This window comes from Lactuca saligna, chromosome 9, assembly GCF_052625555.1.
Source record: "Lactuca saligna cultivar CGN05327 chromosome 9, ASM5262555v1, whole genome shotgun sequence".
Taxonomy (NCBI): Eukaryota; Viridiplantae; Streptophyta; class Magnoliopsida; order Asterales; family Asteraceae; genus Lactuca; species Lactuca saligna.
In genome coordinates this window covers 143,035,157-143,043,626 of record NC_136425.1, presented here as the reverse complement: position 1 = coordinate 143,043,626, position 8,470 = coordinate 143,035,157, and positions in this window count along the sequence as shown.

The window sequence follows — 8,470 nt, the reverse complement described above, 5'->3', positions numbered from 1 at the left end:
CTCTGACCTTGTAGATGAACTCTGACCTTTGTCAATGACTTGTCCATAAGATAAGGGATCATATATTCCTCCATTCTAGATTTCATATGGACTGAGACATGGATTATAATCATTCTCTCTATCCATTTGTTGTTTCCCGATTTTTGATTTATGACGACTGACTAATTGAACAAATCAAATCAATTCTGGCCTGGCCGAGCACTTCCATTTGTCATCATCAAATCATCGAGGGGCCCACAGATATCGCTTTTATCCTGAAGGTAAAAGGAATGGATAAACTTCAACTCATATGGCTTGTTCTACTACTTGTTGAATCATACACAAAGAGACGTTTTATAACATCGAGTTACCAATGCGTTTTTGTGCAATCAATGTACTATCAACTCATAGTAACAACTCATATCTCTAGGTTTGAAGAATATAAGATATTATCGTCTCATGATTACTCGTGATAAAATCCATGAAGTGATTCCAATGAGCGCGGGTTGAATCCAATACCCAGAACTTATGAGCACTCATGAGTGTTGTAGCCCTTTGTCCAACACCTTAGACCTCTACAAGCCAACCCATGACAGTCTTAATTCATATCTACTTCCAACATATGACCGACTGTGGATGGTTTGAATAACTTAGTCATTCCGGAAGAATAACCTAGTTATTATGGAAGTCAAATCATGCAAAATGAAACACAAGAATAATTGAATCGAATATGGTATCAAAACCTATGAACATAAATAAAACACCTTTTATTTATCACCATATGATTACACATTATTCATTGTATATTGTTTCGGCTATCAACTTTATTCTTGAATTTAAAACAACAGTTTTCCCATGCTCCAAGCATGTACACTATGTTTTTCTAAACACTAGTCATGCCATACACCAAGTATGCATACTATGTTTGTCTATGATCTTTACTTTGTGAACTAGATCAATTGAACATAACTTCAATGATTCTCTTTTCACACTCCCAAATCCCTACCGCAAATGCAAGAATTCCAAATTCATGTCATTTACCGAAATATGTTAGATTCTAAATTTATATGCATCGATCCTCTTGTACTGATTATGCACAAATTCACAAAGACTTGGCAACAATCATTACAGAGTATTCCAAAGGAGATCAACTCCTTGGAAACATCCTTCTTGCATTAAGTTTCCTTAATCTTACACAGATTGAAATTTCTAACTTTGAAACATTTCCAAATTCCATTTTGACTATCACTTATGAACAAGAGTTGCCTCCTTACAGATTATGACAATATGGTCCTTCTGGAATTATCACTATACTTCCAACTTTCCTTGAGCAACCAATATTTGGTAAACCCTAGATTGTCCTTGACAATTGCTTAATCATTTTAGTCATATCCAGTTCTAGACCTTTTCCCTTCTTAATGCCCAGACATTTGGAAAATTTTAGAAAGGATGAATATAGCACATGTAATTGATCCTATATCCGAAGCATATGGGACACGATTCATGATGTCTCACATAAAGACTAAACCAGTCTTTTGCTATACCATTTCCATTTTTATTTGCCAAGTTCTCATAATTCAGATTATAAAAAGGGATGCCGTAATCATAATCAAATTTTAGAACGCAAATAATGGACCCATATACATAATTTCCTTATGTTGAGCCATTCCAACATGAAATTAATATATATATATATATATATATATATATATATATATATATATATATATATATATCCTTGACTAAATGATTAAAACCTCACGATCTAAGCTTATAGATTTGAGATGAAGTATAATATCCTCTCCCTTAATTATAGCAAAACAACTTTTTCCCAATTGAAACTTTTTGTTTTCTATAATTAACATTGCTAACTTGCAATACTTATCATAATTATCATGCTCCCACTAACATGATGATTATTAGCATAACACTTGTGCTCCCACTAGCTTTGACATGTATCCAGAAATTATCTAGACTTCTAGAAATCAATACTTTATTGACTTTCTTCCTAAAGCTCAGATTTCTGATACTAGATTGCTTTGATAAAACTTTTTCAATATCATACACCTTATCTTGGATAGGTTACAGGTGTGTCTAAACAATTTCAGAACTATGAAAAGGGATGTCGTAATCATAGTCTCAATTGTTTAAAACTTTGCCACTTCTCACAAGTCCATGTTAGTGTACCGGTTAACCACTCACGCTCCAATGACGACTTTGAGAATGCAAGTATCACAATTGCTATCTAGCTAAAATATACTTAGTGAAAGTGTTTCCTCACCATCATTTTCATGAATCGGAGAGAAACCTTATGACACTTAGATTTAATAGTGTATGTGTTCTTATCCATGTGAGTTGTCAAACCATAGTCACAAGACAAGGATAATGACAAATCCAAGCTCATATGGACTGAACTCAATCTTAATTTCTTGCCACCTAGTAGCTCAAGGGCCTGCCATTGCTTCCAAGTTGTTGTGCAACCAATTGAGAACTCTAAGAACTCATATGCAAAGCAAACTTTAACTGGAATGGGCACAGAATATGTTAACATGATAGGTTATAAACCTTAATTCGTGTGCTAGTGAAGAACTTCAGGTTTTATTCTTGATCAGTTCTTGAGAATTTCAAGACCTTTAAGACTCCCACTGTCGTCTTGACATATATGATTCCCTTGTTAAACATCCAAGAGATAGTGTGGATTCTAATCAAGACAAACACTTCACATAATTGGCCTTAGTTGGTCTTTGTTTTATCCAAAACATCACAACTTACCAATTTCAAATGTATAAGAGTAGAAAACTTTTACTTTTACATTTGACAAGTGTTTTAAACCTTCTTTAAGACATGTCACTCAAGTTACAATCTTGGAGTATGACTCTAAGAATTGTTTTTGGAACGAAATATGAATCATCTTCTTGATTTAACCACTTCAACAATTTATAGCTCCTCTTCTTAGCTATCAGAATGCACTTAGGGGATGAATTGTGATAAGGTCTCTAAATCATTAAGATGATCATAAAAACTGATACTAAAGTATTCTCCCATCTTTTCAGATTTGAGAAACTTTTATCCTTATGTCTAGATTGATTCTTCTTATTCGCTCTGCCATACATTGGAACCTTTTCCAATGTCTTAGAATTACACTTAAGCTTGTAAGTATAACCATAGTTACTGAGCTTTAGTAAACTATGATGAATAGTCTTATCAATCTTTTTGTGGTGGACTTAATCAGTGCACAAGAATGTGTACTCGATCCCTTAGTCCTTTACTTGACTCACACATCCATGTGAACAAGTAATTAGTCTTAATTTTCCAAAACTTGAAAGTTCTCATTCATCATGCTATACAACTTGCATGATTACAAGTTCCAGTCCAATTGAGACCTGGGTGATGAGAATCTTTCCATATTTGGTAACTTTAGACATCACCACAAATGAAAGAATCAATTTCATATTTCCACTCTTGCTATTAATGGAATCTTATAAGAAACAAAATTTTTCACAAATGCCATTGTAAGGATATTTTAAAATAAATAAAATTAGAAATTTTCCTTTTATTTTAAAACTTTGCAGAAAACTTATCCTTACAATCCATATGAAAACCTTGTTGTTATCTATTCCTAAGCAATATAAATATCATAACTCTTAAGTAATAGCCCAAAATTCTGATCACCAAACCATGTGATTGAAATCCATCTTCGCGATCAGAATCAGCATGTACTTAATAGAGTTAGACAATGGACTTCACCTTAAGTAGAGCCAAACTTATTGACTTTAACATCCTTAGGTAAATTTGGCAGCTTCGCAACCAATGTCCCTTCCTTTGGCAATAGTTACCTATGGACCCTTGATAATGGGACTATGTAACAACCCAAAATTTATGACCAAAAATTTCTTTTAATAGATCATTACTTAAATTAAAGTCATCATTCCAAAACATAATATGAGTATAAGTTTTCAAAACACATGTTCATTATCAGAGTAAACATTCCCAGGTTGTCTAATCTATAGTGTGTGCCATGCGATCACCCCGAGCTCCTCCCTCCGCTACCGGAAGTACCTGAAACCAAAATTGAAAACCTAAGCACGAAGCTTAGTGAGTTCCCCACCCTACCGCATACCATGCATAACCACATACTGCACATACTGGGCCACGCCCACTATCTTGGGCCTCGCCCCCTACCTCGGGCCACGCCCGTTACAACGGCCCCGCTGCTCCAGGCCCCACCTAGCTTCGAGCTCCGCTCGGATATAGATCTGTTTTACTTAGGCCTCGCCTGTCACAGGGCCTCACCCGCCAACAAATAATAACACATAAACATTTCACAACACATATCTAACACATACAACTGGTTCTGTCCTAAGGCCTCGCCTATCCTGGGCCTCGCCCATGTCCTGCTACTGATGAGTCATGAGACCCCGTCCACGCTCCTAATGGTAGTGAGGTACGGGCCTAGCCCACTCTCACTCCTGTTCTAGTTCGGGGCTCGCCCCTATTCTGCTACTAATGAGATATGGAACCCCATCCACACTCTACTATTGGTGAGATACGGGACCTCGCCCACACTCACCTCCCTACCAGGCACATACATGTATCACACAGACAACAAGTATAAACTATCATATAAACAATTCCTTGGGCACCCGCCCGCTATTACTGGATCTCGTCCTGAAAATAATACTAGCATACTGTGCCTAGGGCTAAACCCCGGGTCTTCTACTCATAACTACATGGGCCGACATTGTGGGCTTAGATCCATTCACACAAAGGGAAACTCACCTGCACTGGCTGAACTTGCTGATGATCTCACTAGTTGCTGCCCGACAACTCACGAAACTCCTGCTCCCCTTGCTCCCCAAACTACCAATATCAATACAACACTGAGTCTAACTGACCCCCGAAAGACAACCAAGTCAACCCTGGTCCAAGGTCAAAGTCCTGGTCAAAGTCAACCTTCCAGGTCAACCCTACTTGCCGAGTCACCCTACTAACTCGCCGAGTTCAAAATGATAAGATTCCTTCCATTCGCGACTCGACTTGCCGAGTCAGTCCATGACTCGCCGAGTCTACCGATTTCTGAGTCCAGACTTGTCCAACTCACTGAGTCTCCACCCGACTCACTGATTCGAGTCTCAACTCGAAGGGTTTGGGGTCTCGCGACCTGACTCGTCGAGTCCAAGAACAGACTCGCTGAGTACAAAGCAATCTTCATATGACTCGGCGAGTTGTTCATCCCACTCATCGAGTTTCTCCACAACTTCATGCTACTCGCCGAGTCCACTCAAAGGACTCGCCGAGTCCCTTCAGTTCTCCTTACATGCAGAGAACTTTAGAGTCATGCATGGACTCCAAACTGTAGATCTACCCTTCCCAAGCCTATTCCACACGTAAAGTTGCAAACTTTACGTGTAGAGAAGGAGATCTAGGCAAAATATGGCATAAAATAGGGTTTAAGGCCAAGGGGCTTCAAGATTGACTTAATGGCTGATACTTTATGCTTCTCCAGACCATAACACACTTGGATCTGAAGTAGCAACTCCAGATCCGGCTTGTAACCCATAAGGGTGGCTAATCATGGCTTAAAAAGCCCAAAACTCACAACCAAAATAGATCTAAGGGAAGGAAATGACTTAATACCTTCAATACTTCAGAAAGGTTCCACAAACTCTAGATCTAAAGCAAATCCTTGAAGCTTCACTGCTTCCCCTTCTTCTTCTTCCTTCAAATCACCCAAAATTGGCTTGGAAGCTTGAATGCACAACAATGGAGGCTTAGGCTTCGTTTTCTAAGCAAGGGAGGCTTTAAGGAACCCTAATGGAGAGAATAAGAAGCTTAAATAGCGCTCAAAGTCCTGGATTTAGGGTTTTCCTCGCACAGACCAGACTCGCCGTGTCCACTTGGCCGACTCGCCGAGTTGGCCACTTACACCTGATCCCGCTCGGACTCGCCGAGTCACTCCTTGGACTCACCGAGTCGACCCTTAAAATTTGGGATTTCATTCCTTTCTCGTCTTTTAAAACTTTGGGTGTTACAACTCTCCCCCACTTAAACTAAACTTCATCCTCGAAGTTTGCTATGATCCACTGCCTGCGACCTGCCTCCAACACTCCAACACTCGTTCTAGCACCAGTTGCCTAACTTCGCTGGACTTCCGCTCAGTCATTCAAACCAACGCCAATCCTTACAGATAATAATTTCGGATGCATCCTGACCCTGAACATCCTGGAAACATGACTTACTCAACCGACAATCTTTCTGGTACTCTCCGGGTACTGCAACATAGGGGTTCACCCCTTCTTTCCTTACGCGATCTCCTTACCTTCCCAAGGCAACACTCCATAACCATCTATCTCCTCTGCCATCGTGAAGACCCTGTCTTCACCCACTCTATTACTCCCGCTACTCAGTACGGGTCGTCATTGCCAGTATCCACTTGGCGTTCTTTCTACTACCATTTGGTGCCGAGCAACCCTCGACCGACTAACTAAATTCCACCATACTCTGCATCCCCGCACCACTACTGACTAGAGATTCTGCTATTCCTTATCTGGATTACCGACTTTCACCGATTGCTGACCCAGCACAATCCACTAGTCGCTCCCAGCGACATTCGAAGAAACTCCCGCCACCTATACTTCTCAATCTATTCTACCAGGCTGGCACTACGATTTTCTGGGATCCCTGACCCCCTATTTAGACACTAATATCCTTACCAAGTCCCACCTGTGCTGCTAAAACTCACGGGCCTCGCCCACGGGTCCCACCCAACCATACTACTGAGCAACTCTGTTCTCAGGTCTCACCTATACTGCTATTCTCGTACGGGCCTCGCCCATGGGTCTCACCCGACTATATCCTAGAGCGGCCTCTTACAAGGTCTCATCTCTCAATGGCTATACATGCAACCCCATACCATTCTCATCCATTCCCCATTCCCGATCCCTATCTGAATGCTAGGAGATAAGAGCCTCGCCCTGACTTCGCCAACGAAGCTACTACAAAATGCTACGGCTGCTCCGTAGTCTGACAATACTTCCACCACTGACTGTTAACATGAAAACATCCCCTGCTATTTGACCTCAAGATCTCTATTCTGACTCACACGAGTCCTACATGCGGCCCTTTAACCTGAATCCGAACCACATACCCACCATTACCCTTTATACGCACGCACTGATGGGAAGTTCTCAAACTCCCAACCCTGAACTACTCGATTCGAAAAACGCTGAACTACCTTCTTTCCTTCTCAGAATCATATACCCGATCTGGATTTGTGTGCCCTTACCCTTATACACTCGGAGGATTCTCCCCCACTTTGATCCTGCTTACACCTCGATGCTCGATGAAAAGAAATCCCAATCCTTGCTACCATAATTAATCCACTGAGGAATCCCAAGCTTACCATAGCTAAGGGTCTATTCTAAAACTTATATGGCTCCGAACTAGCGAGACATACCGAGTCTCTCCAAGGCATGCTACAGATACTGCACTCTAAGTAACCTTCTTCGATACAACCCATCCCTTAATTACTAACCAATATCCAAGGTATGCAGATGGCATATAAGTCGATCATAATCAATCCGCTCAAAAATAAAATACTCATACAGATAATGATGCAGAACCATAACAATATAATCATGCACAAAATAAAAGAACTGCAAACGGAAGTCGCATACCTGCAACATCCTGCATTGCTCGCGTCTCCAAAGTAGCCATCTGAAAAGCCCTGCCTCCAACTGCAGGCGCCTCCACACGGCCCTGACGGCCGTCTGTGATCCTCAAAGTTGCAGGGGCAGGTGTTATCACCCGTCCTGCTGGAAGCAAACTGGGGCACTGGGCCTTCTTGTGGCACCGCTGATTGCAGTGAAAACATATCAAGTCTGATCCCTGAGTGATGGTAGCAGTACAATCTCTGCTAAAATGACCAGTCCGACCGCACCTGAAACAGCCAGACTCACCACCACTACCACTCCTGCACGCGCCCCCGTGCGTCCTGCCACACCTTCCGTATCGACTGCGGTCCTGATAATCCCTCGATCTCGACTCCGATCCCTTGGGCCTTTTGCCCGAACTAGCGGCTACCTGAACCTCATCCGGCTTCCTCTTCCGGATCTGCTCCAAATCAATTTCCCTCTCCCTGGCCCGAGAAATCATATCTTCCAGCGTCTTAAAGCCGGACCTGCTCACGAACTCCCTGATGTCATCCCTCAGCATCTCGTGCCTTCTTCATCTCCTCATCCGCGACATACTGCAGAACAAGAAGGGCTCTCTCTCTGAACTTGGCGGTGATCTCCGCCACAGTCTCAGTAGTCTGCATCAAATCCTGATACTCCCGGGCCAACTGCTGCACCTCAATAATCAGCGAAAACTCCGCTCTGAACCTAGCTGAGAAATCACTCCAAGCAATCGTGTCCAACGCGGCGTCATCACCCAAAGCATGACCAATCTCTTCCCACCAATCCCTCGCTCTGTCCTTCAGAAGACAGGAAGC